A 23,403-nucleotide genomic window follows, 5' to 3' on the forward strand; every position below is an offset into this window, starting at 1 on the left:
AGAGGCTTTCTCCAGCCTCCCTTTGAAAACACAAAACACCTGACCAAGTTGAGTGTACATGTACCGTATATACTGAAGACGGGAGGGTTAGCCATCTATGCAATCAGGTATCTATTGTATATAGGGGCCTTTACACCTCTGGATCTTGGACTAAAATGGGATTTTCACTGTGAACATTTACTGTATATCCATCAGACTTGGTTCTGGGACCTTACCTAATGGGAGCTTTCCCCATTGAAGTGAGTGGAATGGTGGCCGATAAATAAGATGACAGTTACACTCGTTATACCAGATTATTACAATAATTCAAAAAATATTCTCATAATTCTCATAATGTGTCCAAATTGAAAATTGTATTTTAGATTTAATAAAATATATCTTGAAGTATTTTACTTAAATTTCTACTGGGCCGTGCCATCTATTGAAGCCAATGGAAACCTCAAATTGGGATTGATCTTTCCTACTTTGGATGTGGGTGGTTAGGTGGGCATTATGTTTTTGCTCCCCATCAGTGACTTTATCGGGGCTTCCTTCTGAAGCAGTGACTTTATCGGGGCTTCCTTCTGAAGCAGTGACTTTATTGGGGCTTCCTTCAAAAGTCCAAAAAAACGGATCCTGGTGAAACCCCCTACAGAGCCAATCACTTTAATTAAGCAGACGGAGTCACCTTGTGCTCTATCTGACCTCCATTTTATCTGTTTGCACCTTTTTGAGGCAAACACAAAAGTATAGACGCCATGCTTTTGCACCCAGTGATTCAGTCTGCTTCACTAAAATCAAAGGCCTCAATGAGGGTTCCACACAAATCCCATTTTTCAGAGCTTTGTATGGAAGCCTTGACATTTGGTTAAAACACGATCTGAAACGAGTCTTTGGGAACCTGAACCATATGAATACAGATCCCAAACCATGTAAGTATAGATATAGGGACAAGACTATGGAAAAAACGTACAGAGATAGTTGTACATGAGATGGGAAGATATGGGGTAATAGAGAGTATATGGAAATGTTTTTTATACTTGCAGGCAACCTGGGTCAGTGTGTGACTAAAGACAACTCTCCAGCACCTCCAAAATGGCTGACTATGGTGGTAATTTCTTGATCATAGTGGAAACAGCAGCTTTGGAGCACTAACTGAAGATCTACCTAGTGCACATCAAGAGAAAAAAAGGCAATATTGTATTATTGTGTTATTTGGGCAGATATTGGAATAACGTTAGAAAATAATGACAAGGATGATCTGAGCTTTAATAAAGATTTCATGCACGTCATCCACAGATCATTAACACACCCCATTCCATCACAATATCTGTAATAAATTTAAACCAATGTGTTTCATTGACCTTTTGGTCAGTCATATAAAATCAAGCTGTCAATAGGATGCTTAAAAAACGAATGGAGAGATAAAATGTATTTATTACAGATGTAGGGGATTAGGATATGTTATTCTTTGGTAGAATTTACAGTGGTGGCAATAAAGTACAACGGTCTTGCCATAGTTTATATATATATATATATCAGCAAAGCTATGCTCACATTATGCCTAGCGAACACACTTGCCATATGTACCTGGAAAGCTCCTGGCACTTGCACCAAAGTGAGTCATAGGCTTCCATTAATCCAATGGATGTGAAAAGATAGTCCTTTTGGCATCCAACAAGGTGGTATGCATTCATAGACATGTCCATTGTTAAAAATAAATAAACTGAAGATTTGTTGCTTTTACCCATTCTCAAATATGTGCTTGGGATCACATAAGAACCCATAAAGTAAATTACCGTAATTATATTAAACTGCATAGAAAATGTAAAATATATACAAAAACATGTAGAAATGCTTTATTTTCATTTTCCACTCCTAGAAAATCCACTAATGTTAATAAACTATTCTGTGACCCAAAATGTGTATAAAAATTACAGTTCATTCTACAAAAAATAAAAAATCATTCACATGGCACAACCAAAAATATAAACAATGCAGTTCATTGAACTAAATCGCACAAAAAAAAGTACAAAATAAGCAGGTACATAAAAAAGATGTCCGGATTCTAAAAAATGTTCTTAAATGAGAGGAAGTGGTGATACACAGTATAACAAGACCCAAACTGGAAGCCACTCTCTATGTTATGTCTGTATGTAGATAGACAATAAGGAGACCAAGAGCAGGGAGACAAAGACCTTCCTCTACTTTCTGTAGTAAGACAAAGACCTGCCTCCACTTCCTGTAAAGCAAAAAGATCTGCCTCCACTTCCTGTAGTAAGACAAAGACCTGCCTCCACTTCCTGTAAAGTGAAAAGACCCGCCTGCCACTTCCTGTAAAGTGGAAAGACCCACCTCCCACTTCTTGTAAAGTGGAAAAACCCGCCTCCCACTTCTTGTAAAGTGGAAAGACCCACCTCCCACTTCCTGTAAAGTGGAAAGACCCACCTCCCACTTCTTGTAAAGTGGAAAAACCCGCCTCCCACTTCTTGTAAAGTGAAAAGACCCACCTCCCACTTCCTGTAAAGTGGAAAGACCCACCTCTCACTTCTTGTAAAGTGGAAAAACCCGCCTCCCACTTCTTGTAAAGTGGAAAGACCTACTCCTACTTCCTTTAGAGACAAAGACCCTAACTCACTTCCTGTAAAGAAAAAAGACCAGCTCCCACTGTTAACACAAAAAAATCTGCTTCCCACTTACTGTAAAAAGAAAAAACTGTTCCCACTTCCCGTAGAGAGACAAAGACCCACCTCCCACTTCCTATAAAGAAAAAACCTGCTCCCACTTCCTGTAGAGAGACAAAGACTCTCCTCCCACTTCCCTTAAAGAGGAAAAAACCTGCTTCCACTTCCTGCAGAGAGACAAAGACTCACCTCCCACTTCCTGTAAAGAGAAAGCCTGCTCCCACTTCCTGTAGAGACAAAGACTTGCCTTCCACTTCCTGTAAAGAGAGAAAGCCTGCTCCCACTTCCTGTGAAAAGAAAAAACTGTTCCCACTTCCTGTAGAGAGACAAAGACCCACCTCCCACTTCCTATAAAGAAAAATACCTGCTCCCACTTCCTGTAGAGAGACAAAGACTCTCCTCCCACTTCCTGTAAAGAGAAAGCCTGCTCCCACTTCCTGTAGAGACAAAGACTTGCCTTCCACTTCCTGTAAAGAGAGAAAGCCTGCTCCCACTTCCTGTAGAGACAAAGATTCTCCTCCCACTTCCCTTAAAGAGAAAAAAACCTGCTTCCACTTCCTGCAGAGAGACAAAGACTCGCTTCCCACCTCCTGTAAAGAGAAAGCCTGCTCCCACTTCCTGTAGAGACAAAGACTCGCCTTCCACTTCCTGTAAGGAGAGAAAGCCACCTCCCACTTCCTGTAAAAAGAAAAAACTGCTCCCACCTCCTGAAAAGAGAAACAAAGACTCGCCTCCCATTTCCTGTAGAGAGACAAAGACCCAACCCTCACTTCCTTAAAACTAAATCTGTGTCTCTGTTGCTAGACAGATTATACTGTATATAATAGCAGGGAGTGGACAGCAAATTATATAGGAGGCAGAGACCTATTAATCCACACTTTGGAGTGATTTTTCATTATATAAAGGGATTTTCAAGTTGTCTGTTTACCTCGTTATCTATCACATAAGACCAATTTGTCTAAAAGTACTGCAAGTGTTTAAGGACAGGACGTCATGATGCAACTTACTAGACAAAACTCTGCACTATGGACGAATGCCATGGCTATCATAGTCACCCTGAGAGTTGACCGCTAAGTATGCTATGACTGCTTTTTAGAAAAGTTTTTCAATTTATTGTACAAAGAGGAAGTCATCCAACCCATAAAATGGAGGGGTCACACTCATCCCTATCGGCATGGTCATCGCATGCTCTGCTGATTTTCTAATGTTCCAGAAGTTGGAATCCAATCTGTTGTCTGATCTCTCTTAAACTGTACATTGTGTTTTTCAGCCAGAGTGTAGCGGCGAGGTGATGTCTGAGGTTCAGCCGCTGGTCGCAAAGCTTTCAATCAGAAAACGGGATTTTCAGAAAAGAAACGCAATTTGTGTACTCTTTGCTACAGCAATGCTATCATTAATGGCAATGTCAATAGCTCCTGCTATTCAGAGACGCCTCTGACCATAGATTACATTTATCTTAATGCAATGTTGAGGACGAAGCATTAGACCTATACCAGGGATTGAAGCTCTAACAATACGGTACTGTACATATTTCACTTTGCTGTGATTATGCCTTTTTCTTAAAATTTTGGCATTTAACATGTTACCCCTTAGATGGTAGCTCAAGGTATTAGAGTTCAGAGATTTTGCAAGACTTTTTTTTTCTCTGTATCTATGCCGTACCCCATATTTACCCTGAGGAATCTGTAACACAGAGTGTCATAGACTCTCCCAAGAAGTAAGCTACACCTTAAAGGAAACCTGCTAATTTTTACATATTGTCAAGGAATAAAAATATTTTACATGCAAATAGCCTATACACACAGGAAAAGAGCAATGTCTCTAGTGCCACCTGTTGGATGCAGCAATCCTAAAAGTCAATATCGAACTTTTAAAAAAGAGTCTTGCCACATGACTTAGCATATACAGCCAAACCAGAACTCGCATTTGCAGACATGTGTTTCAGGGGTTTTGCTCCTCATCAGTACAAAGTGTAAGAACTTGTTGGCTGGTTGAGAGACCTTTGACAGGGAGTCTAAGGGGTACATTTTCTCCTTGTGGAGAGCACCAAGATCATGTCTTCACCTTATGATTAAGATCAAACGTAGTATTTGTTTTTATCAGAACTAGAGCTTTAAATTTCTTGCTATAAATAATGAAGACTGAAGGAAGATCTGCCGAGATCAGCAATCATCAAGAAAGCTCTGAAGAAGAAGACTTCGAGGAAGATCTCCAATCAAAGTGAACTTTAATGAAGAGGACGAAAATTGAGAAAATCTTCAGGGCAATCTGCCTCTGAAGAACCTCTACAATTATGTCTGCAGCTCCATGAAGACCTCCTCCACAGAATTCGTCCGAGCAAGAAAAGGAATTATGCCAGTCAAGTGCAGCATACTTGCCAACTTTCTCAATTTTGCAAAATCATATGCCATCATTTTATGATCGGGGAGCACCAAGCTCCGGGACCCCAACCGATCCTGGAAATTAAGTTTTTTTTGCCTGGACAGTGATGATGTCGGCCACACAGGAAGTGGAGCTGACCACATCCATATTCATATGTAAGAATAAAAAACTTTAGTTGTGAGTACGGTTTCCAAGAAACTTATAATACTATGTTCCAAGTAACGCAACCATATCCTCCCTGTTATTATCAAGAAATACGTGTCCAGTAGGAAACATAGAACATCATCATTTACTGTAACGGAACAAGATCATTATAATACATGAAAAACCCAAAATACCTACAAACATCAAAGACGACGTCTCCTGTCCTCCCCAGCAATGCTTATCATCACCTCTCGCGTCATGACACCCATCATTCCCATTTTGTTGGTGATTTCAGAACATTCTAACAATCTGATGGAAACACTGAAATGATCGTCTTCTCTGTGGCAGTGAAGAACAGTAAGAAAGAAACTTTGGCCCCATTATACAGACTATGCAGCAGAGACGGAGGTGTAAAACAGCTACTGAATGCAAGAGCTTTATGGCCTTGAAGCAACGAGTACACATCGCAATTTTACATAACAGTAGCAGAGGTTATCACAGGTTGTCTGCCGCACATCTACAAATGTACAGAATATGCCATAAGTAATGGATTGGGAACACAAACGCTTGGCTTTTACTTATATCCCATAGACTATAATTTATATTGATGTCTGTATACCCAGCAGGCTTTCCTAGCTAAGGTCTAATGGGCAACAGGGAATATAAGACCTCTGATTCTCGTGATTGACCCCCATCGATAAGGCATATCTTATAGATATCTCATAAATGTTTTTTTTTTTTAATAAGCCCTTCAAAAAACTTCATATTCTTTTTCATAAGCACATGCTAATAAGACGTAATCAAAGAAATCCCTTTAATATAACTTCCTTTTCAATTTAAAGAGACTCTGTCAGCAGAATTTCATCCACATACTATTCATATGAGCATGTAACTCATTTAAAAACAAGTCCAGCAATACCGTTACACGGCCAGTCCGTTCCTCCCTTGCTGAGAAATCAGTGTTTGAATTAATAGGCAAATGAGGCTAAAGAGCTATGGGTAGATCTGAAGCCTCTGTTACTCTGATTCTAATCTTCACCCAACACTCCTCCTCCTTCATGTGACAACCTCCCTGCTGTGTGACTTTAGGGAAATGAGCCATCAGTCAAGGAGGAGGCGGTGGTGCTGGGAGGGAATAGAGCTGGAATGGCGCATCACATGTTATAGAACAGTCAATCAGCAGAGACTACGATTGCAAGAATAATTGGTTAAATTCTGTGCTGCCGGACAAAGGATTTAGGATGAACGAAGCGAAGGATCCAGGAGATAAATATGTGAAAGCATCTGTGGTTTGTAGTGAAGAAGTGTTGTCACTTTGAAACGCAAAGAAAAATAAACGGCATGTTTATCTCTTGGATCCTGGCTCCATTCATTCTTCATCCTTAATCCTTTATCCAGTAGTGCAGAATTTAACCCATTATTCCTGTAATCGTTGCCTTTCCTTGATGGGTCTGCAGTAGCCGTGGTACACAGCCAGGGGTGTATCTAGGCTTTCTGGCACCCGGGGCAAGAATTCGGTTCGGCTCCCCCGCCCCCCCAGCACACATGCAATTTGCACACTAAAGGTACTGTCACACTTAGCGATGCACCAGCGATCCCGACCTGTGATATAACTCGGTCAGGATCGCTGGTGCATCGCTAAGTGGTCGCTAGTGAGCTGCCACACAGGCAGATCTCACCAGCGACATCGCAGCGGTCGGGGGTCGCTACTTACCTGTCACACTAGGCGATCCTGCGTCCTCCCGCCCGGCTCCACGCTCGTCGCTCGTCTCTCCACAGGAAGCGCCGCAGGAAGCTGACGACGAGAAACGGTCCAGGACGTTCTTGCGCGATCAGCAATAACCAGCGGGGGAGCGGGTTGCTGGTAAGTATCAGACACAGCGATATCGCTAGCAATATCGCTATAATGTCACAAGTTATAGCGATATTGCTAGCGATATCGCTAAGTGTGACAGTACCTTTAGTCATGTACCCAGGAGCTGCTCTTCCCAATGCTCTCAATGTTCAGTGAAAAACTGAAAGAAGCAGGAAGAGAAGCTCGTTGTCACAGGACCATAAGTATGAAAATCGCATATGAGTGAAGTGTCCGTGTGATGACTACTGGAACCTGCAGAGCTGAGTCCTGACATTGCAGCTTCTGAATTCTCACAATGAATGCACTGCACACATTTAGGATTCTCCCTTGATGATGTACAGTCATGTCAGCACAAGCATGTGATCTATATACTTCTGGCCACATTCCGACTAGACGTGCCCGGCCTCGCTCCGTTCATTTTCATTGAGTGAGGCCACACACGTCTAGTCAGCGTGTGACCGCATGTATGTAAATTACCGGCACGAGAGAATCCTAACAGCGTTCAGTGAGCACTGTGAGAATTCAGAAGTCTGCAGTCACATAGAATGTCTGCAGACTCAGCACAAACCTGGACAACCCCTTTACTGTTCCTAACATAAATAAAAACATGAGAATAAATCAGTATCACAAATAATATTAACATCCTGGTACCTTATAGATGACGTCGCCTCTGGCGTCGTTCTTCTTTTCTTCTTCTTGTCCAGACCCCATGGTGAGTTTTCTCACCCACATCTCATCTCTGCAGACTTCCATCTTCTCCGGTCTTCTGCAACAAATCTCCACACAATGCCCTTAAAGATAGAAGTGTCATTATAATGCACCTAAATAAAAATATTTGCAATATACTGTCGCCTCACACTATTCCCCTCTCTCCTCACACTGTCTCCTCTAACATCCCCTCTGTTCACCATACTGTCTCCTCATATATTTACCCCCTCACTCTCTATACTGTCTGCTCACACATACCCAACTCCCCATACTGTGTCTGCACACATCCCATCACCCTCACTCCCCATACTGTGTCCACATATATTCACTCGTTCGCTCCCCATACTGTCTGCACCCATCTCCCATACTGTTTCCCCATACATGCCCTCATACATGCATACTCTTCATTTTGTGTCCCCAAATCTCCCCACACATATTAAATCCCCCCATCCCCACTCCAAATCCCCCCACACATTAAATCCCATTCCCACTCCAAATCCCCCACACACATTAAATCCCCCATCCCCACTCCAAATACCCACACATTAAATAACCCCCATCCCCACTCTAAATTCCTCCCACACATTAAATAACCCCCGTCCCTACTCCGAATCTCCCCACACATTAAGTATCCCCCATCCCCACTCCAAATCCCCACACACATTATGTACACCCCCCACTCCAAATCCCCACACATAAAGTAACCCCCATCCCCACTCCAAATCCCCCACACATTTTGTACACCCCCCACTCCAAACCCCCACACACATAAAGCAACCCTCATCCCTACTCCAAATCCCCAAATATTATGTACACCCCCCACTCCAAATCCCCCCACACATTATGTACACCCCCCTCCTCTCCAAATCCCCCCTCCTTCTCTTCTCCAAATCCCCCCTCCTCCTCCTCTCCAAATTCCCCCCTCCTCCTCTCCAAATCACGCCTCCTCCTCTCCAAATCCCCCTCATCCTTTTATCAAAATACCCCTCCTCTTATCAAAATCCCCCTCCTCCTCTTATCCAAATCCTCCCCTCCTCCTCCTCTTCTCCAAATCCCCCCTCCTCCTCTTCTCCAAATCCCCCCCTCCTCCTCTTCTCCAAATCCCCCCCTCCTCCTCTTCAAATCCTCCTCCTCATCCAAATCCCCCTCCTCCTCCAAATCCACCCCTCCTCTTATTGAAATCCCACTCCTCCTCTTCTCCAAATCCCCCTCCTCCTCCTCTTCTCCAAATCCCCTTCCTCCTCTTATCCAAATCCCCCTCCTCCTCTTATCAAAATCCCCCTCCTCCTCGTCATCCTCCTCCTCTTATCCAAATTCCCCCTCCTCCTCATCATCATCCTCCTCCTCTTATCCAAATCCTCCCCTCCTCCTCCTCTTCTCCAAATCCCCCCTCCTCTCCAAATCCCCCTCCTCCTCTCCAAATCCCCCTCCTCTTATCCAAATCCCCCTCCTCCTCCTCTTCTCCAAATCCCCCTCCTCCTCTTCTCCAAATCACCCTCCTCCTCCTACTCTTCTCCAAATCCCCCTCCTCCTCCTCTTATCCAAATCACCCTCCTCCTCTTATCCAAATCCACCTCCTCCTCCTCTTCTCCAAATCCCCCTCCTCCTCTTCCCCCAAACCCCCCCTCCTCCTCTCCTAATCCCCCTCCTCCTCTTATCAAAATCCCCCTCCTCCTCTTATCAAAATCCCCCCTCCTCCTCTCCTAATCCCCCTCCTCCTCTTATCAAAATCCCCCTCCTCCTCTTATCCAAATTCCCCCCTCCTCATCATCCTCCTCCTCTTCTCCAAATCCTCCCCTCCTCCTCCTCTTCTCCAAATCCCCCTCCTCCTCTTATCCAAATCCCCCTCCTCCTCCTATCCAAATCCCCCCTCCTCCTCCTCTTCATCCTCCTCTTCTTATCCAAATCCTCCCCTCCTCCTCCTCTTATCCAAATCCCCCTCCTCTTCTTATCCAAATCCCCACCTCCTCCAAACCCCCCTCCTCTTCTCCAAATCCCCCCCCCAAATCCCCCCCCCCGTCTCCCATCTTCGGTGGCTCTTCAGCTCCACAGTGGAGCACACTTACCTCCAGCGTTCGCTCTGGGCGCCAGGGAATGACGTCAGCAGCGTGATCACATGACATGATCACGCTGCTGACGTCGCTCTGACCTGGCGGTCAGAGCTTCAATTGTACTGGCGTCTGTATAGACGCCAGTACAATTGCTCCCTGTGAGCCGGCACGCACAGCCTCTGTGTGCCGGCTGTCAGCTTGACAGCTGACACAGAGAACTGCCGACTCACAGGACAGGGGGTGGCAGAATACAGCTGCGGGGGAAGATAGTGTGGACCGCCGCATTAGATGGCCCGCTTCGCCCCTCTGCCAGCTGCCTCTGTACACAGCCCAATAAGGTGAGTAGTTTTTTCCTAATCCTATTCTGATTTAATTGGATGAGACTCTATTGGCACTATTGTTCTTCCAGTCTTCTAACATTTTAATGAGTTGGGACTATTATAGCCTGTATAAAAGCTGAGGCAGGGAAGGGAGCAGTCATTTTTGTGGTGAGTATGGATAGTGAAAAGACGTCATAACTCACAGCTTAGCCACAGCGATATGGATACAAGGCCATATTTAACCTTGCAAATAGTGTGTGATACCATACCAATAAAGAAGATTAGTGTGTGGAAAAAAGATAATAGTGATGAGTGAGTATACTCGTTACTCGGGTTTCCCCTAGCATGCTCGGGTGATCTCCGAGTATTTGGATGTGCTCGGAGATTTAGTTTTCGCTGCCGCAGCTGCATGATTTGCAGCTGCTAGACAGCCTGAATGCATGAGGGGATTGACTAACAAACAGGCATTCCTCACATGTATTCAGGCTGTCCAGCAGCCGTAAATCATGCAGCTGAGGCGACGAATACTAAATCTCCGAGCAGGCCAAAATACTCGGAGGACACCCGAGCATGCTCAGGAAAATGCGAGCAATGAGTATACTGGCTCATCACTAATAATTAATAAGAAGTGAAATAAAGGAGATTTCCTGTACTGCTAATAGCCGTCCATTTTCCCATATACATGTGCACTGACGAGCAAAAGGGTAATAATGTTTGGAACTTTTGACTTTGAGTCTCCATATCTCACTATCCACTACTGCTTCCACCGTAAGACTCCCATCATTTATAGACCATCATCTTGGCTATCTCATACATAAAATTGACTTGCAGCTATTTAGCATATGATTAGTTATGCAGATTATTGTTATGTCACTGCATTGTTACTGTTTTGCTCCTAAAAATCTAAATTTTAACTTTTTTATTTACCTTTCAGCACCGCCTGAATCCTTCTGGGCTGCTCTCAATCATATTCATAACTGATAGACCTTGTGATGGGCCGACTTGTTGACTCTGATACTTTGCCTGGATGTCCACCTCTTGGCTTTTGAATGGATGGATGGAGTTCAGTTCTTGTTCCTCCAACTGTCATGGTGCTCACATGATGCAGTTTGGCAATTTTCTTGGCTGAGAGACCTCCATGGATGAGCTGGATGATGATGTTTCTCTATGGGAAATGGTCTTCATGGCTGCTCTTCAATTCGAACCAGTGAGCTTTGACCTGGGAATCAACCTAATAACACACTGAGCTATTAGGGAATGTAAGAACAGGTCGTAATTTGTAATATAGAGGCAGAAAAAGATTGTTTTCCACCACCAGGAGCAAAACAGTAACAATGCAGTGATATGACAAGCATCTGCATAACTAATCATATGATAAATAGTTGCAAGTCAAATTTATGGATGAGATAGCCAAGATGATTGTCTATAAAACAACGATAGTCTCACGTTCGAAGCAGTAGTGGATGTTGAGATATGGAGCCTGAAAGTCAAAATTTCAAAACATTGTTACTCTTTTGCTCATCAGTGTAGGTTGAGGTCACTTTGACATTACTACTGTATGTCTGTGTTTGCACTGAAGAGCTTGAAAGGGGTTGGAAACAGTCTTAAGAGACCTACTTTCAGAGTAATTGAAGAATTTTCTGAACATTTAGGCTGTGTTCACACACAGCATATTTTTAGCTGTATTTTTAGCGGTTTTTCCAATAAAACCGCTAAAAATAAGCTTCCCATTCATTTCTATGCATTTTGCACTTTTTGTGCATACTGATGCGTTTTTTACCGTGAAAAAACCGCTTTGCGGTAAAAAACGCAGCATGCTCATTAATTTCGCTGATTTTTCCGCGTTTCTGGCTATTTCTATGCGTTCTGAAAACGCGCAGAAAAACGCGCGGTTTCTGGGAAGGGAGTCAGGTTTTTCAGCAGAAATTTTCTGTTACGTGTCCACTAAGGCCTGTTTCACACATACGTTTGTTCTGTCAGTCGGCACCCACCAAAAAGGCGGATTACGGATCCGTGAACGCCGATCCAGGAACGTGAGGCAGCGGACGGGCGGACCGATGGGATCCGCCGACATAGGATTCTTAAAGGAACCACAGGATAGAAGCCGTGAGGTGGTAAATTCCGGGAGAAGATATGAGCGCGAGATGTGGAGATGATCCTGGATTAAGTGGGACTATCGCGATATGGGGCCGAGATCGCGCGATGGCCCGAGATAGGGGCCGAGATCGCGCGATGGCCCGAGATGGGGGCCGAGATCGCGCGATGGCCCGAGATGGGGGCCGAGATCGCGCGATGGCCCGAAATGGGGGCCGAGATTGCGCGATGGCCCGAGATGGGGGCCGAGATCGCGCGATGGCCCGAGATGGGGGCCGAGATCGTGCGATGGCCCGAGATGGGGGCGGAGATCGCGCGATGGCCCGAGATGGGGGCGGAATGGAGGAGAAGATCGAGGAAGTCGGGAGAGAGAGAGAAAGAGAGAGAGAGATAGAGATATTCGCAGCCGGGATATAGGGTTAAATCACCCGGACAAGCGCAAAATGCGGATCCGCGCATGAAAAAAACGTTACATGCTCCGTCCTGTCCGCTTAGCGGACGGCAAAATCTTGGCGGATCCGTACAATAGCGGATCGAACGGATGACCATCCGTCAAGATCCGCCGATAATGCTAGTCTATGAGGAAAAAACCGGATCCGCCATTTTTGTTGTTTTTTTTGCAAATCGGCGGATCTTGACTGATGGTGACAAACGGATGTGTAAAACAGGCCTTAGCCTTAATCTGCAGCAAACTCATTCCCAGAAAAAAAAGCTGACTAATTCTAATTTCAAAAGGTTCACTTATCTTTATTATACACAGTAGATACCAGTCAGCCAAACACTTTTTGGCTGACAGTCATCTTTCCCGACACTTATACACATGCTATGTATCTGCCGCGGGACTTAAAATGCTGCCAGACCTCTCAGTCAGCAGGATTTTATCCCTGAGAACAGAAGGATTGATCTAATGTGTACGGCCAGTTTAAATGTTCACTATTATTTTTCCAAAATTTGCGTAAATCAGAAGTACAAGCAAATATGAGAACATTTGTAATATATTTTATCACAGAAATGTGCTTCTTTCTCCCCTTATGAGCCACTTGTTATCTTCCTCCTTGCCTCCTGAACTCACCACTAACTCTGAAAAACTGCTAAAAACCATATTGGTCAAAACAAGAGGGACTGACAAATCACTGAGGGATCACATTACGACTGCCTATTAAAGTTTATAGACGGGAGAAGGAGCAGAGAGAAGCACAAACACAGAGAAGAATGCAACTTCTAGTAAATTCTTTATGTCACCTCAGAATTAGATTATACACTGTTAATTGCATGATGTATAATGTTTTCCATGCTTGTGCTATATAGTAAGTTTTTTATCTCGCACTGCAAGCTGGATTCACAGCTACATTTCTCCCTGCTGGATTCACATCTACATTGTTCAGTACTGCTGTATAATGTCATCAACTCAGCTGCTTTTTCTAAACTTGTGCTAATTAGGGAGCAGAAGAGTAGCAGAAATACCTAATGACTCTATGGATGCACAGCTACACTACTCAGTACTGCTGTAAAATATCCTCAATGCTGCAACTGCTTTTGAACATCTGCTATGTAGACACGAGAGACCAACAATCCCTCATGTCTGTGTGTACTGTGCATGAAAGACATCACAGCATCAAGTCTCATCCCTTTAGTTTAGAGATTACAGAAAATAAAGATTGGGGTCTGAAAGAAAGAAAACTAGTGAACAATGCAAGATACAAGTCATGTAATTGGCAAAAATAGTGTAGAGTGCAGCTAATCCTGTAGAAACACCTGAAAAGGATGGTACACTTTATGAGCAATACCTATTAATCATCAAAAAAGAGAAAAAATATATATTTGATATTGCTAAAGGCCAAATTCCTGGAACTAACAAAGTATGAAAACAAATGTTCAGGCTTTTGAATCCTCACAGCATATGCACCATACCTGTGGTCCCGTGCCAACTAGAGGAGCACAGCCTTGCTCAATGTAAGTGAATTGAAGAAGGTCGGGCACGTCTAGTTGGAATGTGGCAGGAATAATACAAATAGTATTCTTTTGGTTATGTGACCACTTGCTTCTGGCTCCAGCACCGGAAAATCCTCAGTGTACAGTGCGTGCGCTGTGAGGGTTCATATTGCTAACACTTTTAAGGTGAATGCTGAAATGGAAAAGAAATCTAAAATAACATAATTGACATTTTTTTATTGCCATATCTCCTCTTTAAAAATGCAATGAAAGTGATCAAAATGTCGAACCCCAAAATGGTATGGATAGAAATTATAGCTTGGCTTTCTGTACATTATATGGTGTCATTCAAAGCTTCATCTTTTCCTTCTAAAACCAACTTCTCATACGGCTATCTTTGTCAAAAAAAAAAAAGTTATGACTCTCAGAAAAGTCGGAAAAAATGTACAAGTAAGTGCAGAAACTAAAAATCTTTTGTCTTTGGGAGGGTTAAAATTTTAATAGGATATGATGGGTGGTCATATAATAAAGTATTGACAATCAATATGTATAGCTTACAAGCTTTTAGCAGTGTTTTATATACAGTGGGGCAAAAAAGTATTTAGTCAGTCAGCAATAGTGCAAGTTCCACCACTTAAAAAGATGAGAGGCGTCTGTAATTTACATCATAGGTAGACCTCAACTATGGGAGACAAACTGAGAAAAAAAAATCCAGAAAATCACATTGTCTGTTTTTTTTTCATTTTATTTGCATATTATGGTGGAAAGTAAGTATTTGGTCAGAAACAAAATTTCATCTCAATACTTTGTGATATATCCTTTGTTGGCAATGACAGAGGTCAAACGTTTTCTGTAAGTCTTCACAAGGTTGCCACACACTGTTGTTGGTATGTTGGCCCATTCCTCCATGCAGATCTCCTCTAGAGCAGTGATGTTTTTGGCTTTTCGCTTGGCAACACGGACTTTCAACTCCCTCCAAAGGTTTTCTATAGGGTTGAGATCTGGAGACTGGCTAGGCCACTCCAGGACCTTGAAATGCTTCTTACGAAGCCACTCCTTCGTTGCCCTGGCGGTGTGCTTTGGATCATTGTCATGTTGAAAGACCCAGCCACGTTTCATCTTCAATGCCCTTGCTGATGGAAGGAGGTTTGCACTCAAAATCTCACGATACATGGCCCCATTCATTCTTTCATGTACCCGGATCAGTCGTCCTGGCCCCTTTGCAGAGAAACAGCCCCAAAGCATGATGTTTCCACCACCATGCTTTACAGTAGGTGTGGTGTTTGATGGATGCAACTCAGTATTCTTTTTCCTCCAAACACGACAAGTTGTGTTTCTACCAAACAGTTCCAGTTTGGTTTCATCAGACCATAGGACATTCTCCCAAAACTCCTCTGGATCATCCAAATGCTCTCTAGCAAACTTCAGACGGGCCCGGACATGTACAGGCTTAAGCAGTGGGACACGTCTGGCACTGCAGGATCTGAGTCCATGGTGGCGTAGTGTGTTACTTATGGTAGGCCTTGTTACATTGGTCCCAGCTCTCTGCAGTTCATTCACTAGGTCCCCCCGCGTGGTTCTGGGATTTTTGCCTACCGTTCTAGTGATCATTCTGACCCCACGGGGTGGGATTTTGCGTGGAGCACCAGATCGAGGGAGATTATCAGTGGTCTTGTATGTCTTCCATTTTCTAATTATTGCTCCCACAGTTGATTTCTTCACTCCAAGCTGGTTGGCTATTGCAGATTCAGTCTTCCCAGCCTGGTGCAGGGCTACAATTTTGTTTCTGGTGTCCTTTGACAGCTCTTTGGTCTTCACCATAGTGGAGTTTGGAGTCAGACTGTTTGAGGGTGTGCACAGGTGTCTTTTTATACTGATAACAAGTTTAAACAGGTGCCATTACTACAGGTAATGAGTGGAGGAAAGAGGAGACTCTTAAAGAAGAAGTTACAGGTCTGTGAGAGCCAGAAATCTTGATTGCTTGTTTCTGACCAAATACTTATTTTCCACCATAATATGCAAATAAAATGAAAAAAAAACAGACAATGTGATTTTCTGGATTTTTTTTTCTCAGTTTGTCTCCCATAGTTGAGGTCTACCTATGATGTAAATTACAGACGCCTCTCATCTTTTTAAGTGGTGGAACTTGCACTATTGCTGACTGACTAAATACTTTTTTGCCCCACTGTATGTATTCCTTGGTTTGTTAGCTTTTTAGAACTGATTTTTAGTATCCTTTCTAGAACCGTACGAGAAACAATAAATGCAGAACAAATCCCATTACACAGGTAAATGCTGCACAGAAAAGGATCAGCGATATCACTGACAGTACAATGAGGCTGTGAGCTACATATCTTCTTAAATATATACCCTTGTCATACACCATTGAGTTGATGGGCTAAATGTATTTTTGTAGAGGGAGATCATGCTCAGGCTGCTATTATCTAATGTTTACTGCTTCTCCGAGCAAGGTTGTCCCTTAGTATATAAAAATAAGAATTACATCCACGCAAAGTATGCAACTTTAGCCAATCGTCACCCAAAAAGACAGCTTTCAAGAATGCAGATTCCTCTTAGCTGTCCACCTCCTGACATAAACTGTCAATCAAAAAAGGTTTGCAATTTAACCTGTCCAGTCTTCTGTTTCTCCTACTAAAGGGAACCTGTTGCGTGGTTTTCCCTCTATAAAGTAGGGCCAGCATCTATAAGTCCTCTCTTACAGCATTCTAGTACGCTCTTTGTACAGTATGTCCCCAATTTCCTATGCAAGGCACAAAAAAGACCATTTCTTGTACTTACTGACTGCGTGGTCCTGTCTGATGGGCATCTCTGGTCTTGATCCGTGCCTTCTGTCTTTTTAACATCGCTGTCCTCCTTCCCTTCTTCGTGTAGCTGATGCATCCTATGTCATCCATGTCATGATCCAGGACGGGGTTTTGTCTTTGATCCGTTCTGGTCAGAGAGGGGGTTAATTGTTCTGCCTCTCTCTGGCAGAGGGTGGCTATTTAATGCTCACTGGAACTAGGTCCGGTGTCAGTTATACTCCTGCCCTCGGCTGAGTTAGTTGACCTCTTGCGTACGTGTGCCTTGTGCCTGTTTACTTGTTGCTTGTTTGGTTTTGATCCGGTTCCGTCCCTGTTACGAGTTCTGCCTGTCCCTCTTGTACTGTGGTACCCTCTCTGTGTATGACTCTCTGCCTGTGACTTGACTATTCTCTGCTCGTCCCTCTGGTACCGCACCGCCCTCTCTGTGTATGACCTCTGCTTGTCTGACCTGCGTTTCCCTCTCCTCTACTACAGTATCTCTGCAGTAAGTATATTACATCTGCAGCAGTAGGACGCTAAGCCGCGCCCCCTCAGTCACATGATCGCAGGTCCTTGTACTCCTTACTACTTTCAGTGTCGCAGGTCCTGTCTGCTTGAACTTTCACTGTAGTATCGGACCCCGGGCCCACCCGTAGTGTGGGTAAGTCACCCTGCTCAGCCATGGCAGTTTGCCGATGCTGACAGGATCCTGACAATCCACACTGCGCTACACTGCACAGGCTTTCTTCACTCTCCCCTGCCGACAGCAGAGAAAAGTACTCTAATGCGCATGCACTGGCTTTACCTCCGAGTCATCGGCGCTCTTTGGCCTTTCCTGGCTCATGCTCATGCTTTGCAAATAGAAATCTTTAAAATAGATCTCTTTGGCCACAATGATCAAAGGTATGTGTGAAGCAAAAAGGGCACAAAATTTCAGGAAACGAATATTTCGCCAACCAATAAGCCTGGGGGGCGGATCAATCATTCTTTGGGGTTGTGTTACAGCCAATGGCATGGGGAACATTTCACGGGTAGAGGGAAGAATGGATTCAATGAAATTTCAATAAATTCTTGATGCAAACATCTGTAAAAAAAAGCTGAAGGTGAAAAGAGGAAGGCTTCTACAAATGGATAATGATCCTAAACACAAAATCCACGATAGACAACCTCAAAAGGCGCAAGCTGAAGGTTTTATAATGGCCCTCACAGTCCCCTGATCTGAACATCATTGAAAATCTGTGACTAGACCTCAAAATAGCAGAGGATGCAAGACAACTCAGGAATCTCACAGAACTGTAAGAATTCTCCAAGGAAGAATGGATGACAATCCCTCAAACAAGAATTGAAAGATACTTGTCTGACTACAAAAAGTGTTTACAAGCTGTGACACTGTCAAAAGTTGGTGCTACTAAGTACTAACCACGCAGGGTGCCCAAACGTCTGCATCGCCACATTTTCCTTTTTGAAATTTTTAAAATGTAAAAGATGAGTATCGACTAAATACACTGTATTTGTTGTCATCTTTTTACCAGCACTAGCTGATGATTGTCATATTTTTTTCCTGCAGGGTATTTTTGCACATTTATTATTCTGTGCTTTCTTTTTGTGTTTCAGTCATTGGGTGGTGTGAACACTGTCCGACCGACTTGTTCACATTTGTGCATGTCACATGTGTTTTTAATCCATTTTTTTTCCTTGCTTTTGCATGGTTTGAGAGACCCCACCCCTCTCTTGTGTGACATGCACATAAAGAGCCGTCTTACACCACGTGTCCATACTAGGAAGCGCCTGTCTTAATCCTGTTCATTTAGACACTGTTCATATGTTCAGGTTTTAAATACATTAGATAGGAACTGCTCCATTAAGGGTTACCTTGACGAGGTGGAGTGGCTTGGTATACAATTTTTTGCAGAAAAAACGTATCGACTAAATACCGTATATTTGTTGTCATCTTTTTACCAGCACTTGCTGATTATTGTCATATTTTTTACTGCAGGGTATTTTTGCACATTTGTTATTCTGTGCTTTCTTTTTGTGTTTAAGTACTAACCACGCAGGGTGCCCAAACGTCCACATTTTCCTTTTTGTAATTTTTAAAATGTAAAAGATGAGAATTTTTTTTCTTATTTTTTTTACTAAAATACAAAGGAAATGTGTCATTTTTAACTTTAGGCCCTTTAAAGATCATTTCATCTTCACCTTGCTTAACTGTTCACAGTAACAGTAATTTTGACCAGGGGCGCCCAAACCTTACATGCCACTGTATGGCGACATACACAAAGGTATAACAAGGACCGGCGGCCACCTCTCGTTTGTTTTAGTAAATAGTAATTAACACATCTGACGGCTCATTCCTCTCTTATTCCTCCTGGAAATATATAACTACACAGCAGATTGAATCCACATTCAATCTACAATGCCACAGACCCTGTGCCAAAGTGCGGCATATATGAATCGCACCAAGATGAGCTTCTCCTTTAATCATCAGGCGACAGCAGTCCCTTTTTTTATTTTTGGGAACATTCTTTACTCGATTTAAAAGATGATTTACATCTTCCAGCATCAATCAGTTCTTTGACTTTCAGCGTGTACATACTTGTTAATTCTGTATTATCTGCTTCATTTTCTTCAGTCTTCATCTTTTATTATTTCAGGATGACATTTTGAAGCTTCAGAACTTATTACTAGTTTTCCATAGAGTTATGATTTTTAAGCAGTTTTCTCACCATCTCGTTTACTGTGTAGATAGATCATAAAAAGTAATACAGTGGGTACGAAAAGTATTCAGGCACCTTTAAATTTTTCACTCTTTGTTTCTTTGCAGCCATTTGGTAAATTCAAAAAAGTTCACTTTTTTTCTCATTAATGTACAGTATATGAGAAAATGTCATAACTTTTCTTTTTTTATCTCCTCTTCTTCTAAAAGTCATAACTTTTATTATTCTTCCATAGACATAGCCATATGGGGGCTTGTTTTTTGGAGGACGAGTTTTCGCTTTGAATGACAAAATTCATTTTACTACTAAAAAACAGTAAAAAAAATTTCCAAGTGAAGTGAAATAATGAAAAAAAAGGAATTTTAATATTATTTTTACAACATTCTTTGTGCGGTAAAAATCACCTGACCACATGACTCTTCAGGTCAGTACGATTACAGAGATACCAAACTTTTATCTGGTATTTTCATTATTTTAGTGTCCTCATAAATTCAGAGCTTTTGTAGAAGATCACAATTTGATTTATATCACCATTTTTCTAGACTTGTAACTTTTCTATTTTTCCCTTGACGGAGGGCTTATGTTTCCTTCTATAGCTGTAGTTTTTAATTGCACCATTTTGAAGAGCATATAAATGTTTTTGTTGCTTTTCATTTTTGAGGGGGAACCAAAAAAACCTTTAATTTTGTCATGATCCAGTTTGGATCTGACAGCTTAAATGGACAAAGTGAACTTTTCCTTTGGCTAGGTGCCAAAGTGATGTGATTGCCCCCGGAGGCCATTAGAATTATCACACGTGGTGTCGTTCATTCTGAGTTGCCCCGGTGGTGGTGAGCGGTAGTGCACTTTAGTTTCTTTGGTTTAATGTGCACTTAATTAGAAAGCAGGTGTTAGGCTCTATAAAAGAGAGTCAGAGGTTTTCAATCACTGTTGGTGATATTGTGAGTTTGTCCATTGGGAAGGAAGCCTGGGTGATGAAGGAGCTGAACATGAGTCCTGCGCAGCCCAGCCAGAGGGGACGAGTGGCAGCTAGATGGTCTGCAAGAAGGGCTGGCATGGCGTGGTGGAGTCACAGTTTATGGTGTCGGCAGGAGGTGTTTGCATGGCTTGGTGGAGTGACGACTATGGAGAGACTTGCACTCAGCATGCGGGACGGTTGCTGAGAGCTGGACTCAAGCATGCTGGACTTTTAGGACAGGAGCTGAACTCATCTTTGGGATTCTGTTACTGGACTTCTGCAATTGGTGGTGGTCTCTGCTCCAAGGCTGCACTATGGTGAAGGATCCAGTTATGGTGATGGATCCGGGTGGAGGAGAAGATGCACGCAGGTGGTGGGCTCTGCTGATAGGAGCATACGCAACAGAGCAAAACTAAGTGGTGTTTCCCCTGTTTTGTCATCTTTCCTCATGTGTGTTTTAGTGCAGTGGTTTGATTAGTTTCCGCACCGACCAATTCCCTAGTGAGGGTTTAGGTCAGGGCGAGCTAGGGTTTGTAGGTTCCTGTTGCGTGCCCGGTGCGGAACCGGCATAGGGAACGTTAGAAGTGCAGGGACACTGGCTCAGGGGAGCTTAGGAGGTCTCCATTTCCCTATTCCCTAACGCAGGGCCCACCATTGTTAATGTTTCCCAGGTTTCCCTTATTGTTTAAATTCGCCTTACTGGAGGCGGGGTTTCCAGACTTGTATATACGTGTAATGTCTAAATTTGCCAGTTGGAGGCGGTGTATCCAGCTGCACGTGTTTATTATTTAAATTCGCCCCACTGGAGGCGGTGTATCCAGGGTCATGTGAGTCATATGGGTTCACCTTGCGGTACTCCCTGCGTCTAGACACACGCGACCATGACAAATTTTAGATATCAATGTTTTTTGATTTACTGCATTTACTTTATGGTTTAGATAATTATATAACTCAAATAACTTAATAGAATAAAGTTTTGTAGACGCAGCGATAATAAATATGAATATTTTTTATTTTTTTATTTTCCTATTTTTGCCTTTAGAAAATTAAGGTGATTCGAAATTTCGTTATTTTTTTATCTTAAAAACTTTCTTTTTACATCTTTTCTTTAGACCCCATAAGAGGTTTCAACCTGCAATCTTCAGTATTACAGTACATAGTAAAAAAAAAGTCTCCAATGAAGCCCACGCTTTTGCTGGGTTTCACCAGAGTACCAAGATGATTGTTTTATTTATTTTTTACCTAAATCAATACTACACATGAAAAAAAATAATTTTTTCAACAGTATTTTCACAAGAAAATCCCATGACGGATAACATGATCAGGGATAAAAATTCTCCATTAAATGTCACCTGCTTAACCCAGCAGGAAGTACGGCGGTGTCTAAAAATCACTAAAATTGACAAATCCCCGGGCCCGGATGGAATACACCCCTGAATACTGCAGGAATTAAGCACAGTCATAGATAGATCATTATTTTTAATCTTTAAAGATTCCATAATAAGAGGGTCTGTACCACAGGACTGGCGTATAGCAAATGTGGTGCCAATATTCAAAAAGGGGACAAAAACTGAACTTGGAAATTATAGGCCTGTAAGTTTAACCTCAACTGTGGGTAAAATCCTGGAGGGTTTTCTAAGAGATACTATACTGGAGTATCTGGAGAAGAATAACCTCATGACCCAATATCAACATGGGTTTACAAGGGACCATTCCTGTCAGACTAATCTGATAAGCTTTTATGAAGAGGTAAATTCCGGACTGGACCAAGGGAATGCAGTGGACGTGGTGTACATGGACTTTTCAAAAGCTTTTGATACGGTGCCACACAAAAGGTTGATACATAAAATGAGAACAATGGGGATAGGGGAAAATATGTGTAGGTGGGTCAAGAGCTGGCTCAGGGATAGGAAACAAAGGGTGGTTATTAATGGAGCACACTCGGACTGGGTCACAGTTAGCAGTGGGGTACCACAGGGGTCAGTTTTGGGCCCGCTTCTTTTTAACATATTTATTAATGACCTTGTTGGGGGCATAGAGAGTAGAATTTCAATATTTACAGATGACACTAAACTCTGCAGGGTAATCAATACAGAGGAGGACAATTTTATATTACAGGAGGATTTATGTAAACTGGAAGCTTGGGCTGATAAATCGCAAATGAGCTTTAATGGGGATAAATGTAAGGTCATGCACTTGGGTAGAACAAACAAGACGTTTAATTATGTGCTTAATTGTAAAACACTGGGCAAAACTGTCACTGAAAAAGACCTGGGTGTTTGGGTGGACGACAAACTCACATTTAGTGGCCAGTGTCAGGCAGCTGCTGCAAAGGCAAATAAAATAATGGGATGCATTAAAATAGGCATAGATGCTCATGAGGAGAACATAATTTTACCTCTATATAAGTCACTAGTGCGACCACACTTAGAATACTGTGTACAGTTCTGGTCTCCGGTGTATAAGAAAGACATCGCTGAACTGGAGCGGGTGCAGAGAAGAGCGACCAAGGTTATTAGGGAATTGGGGGGTCTGCAATACCAAGACAGGTTATTACACTTGGGGTTATTTAGTTTGGAAAATAGAAGGCTTAGGGGTGATCTTATTACAATGTATAAATATATGTGGGGACAATACAAAGACCTTTCTAATGATCTTTTTACTCTTAGACCTGTGACGGGACAAGGGGGCATCCTCTAAGTCTGGAGGAAAGAAGGTTTAAGCATACTCACAGACGTGGATTCTTTACTGTAAGAGCAGTGAGACTATGGAACT

Source organism: Dendrobates tinctorius, unplaced genomic scaffold (assembly GCF_039654945.1).
Source record: "Dendrobates tinctorius isolate UK_male_01 unplaced genomic scaffold, ASM3965494v1 ptg000202l, whole genome shotgun sequence".
Taxonomy (NCBI): Eukaryota; Metazoa; Chordata; class Amphibia; order Anura; family Dendrobatidae; genus Dendrobates; species Dendrobates tinctorius.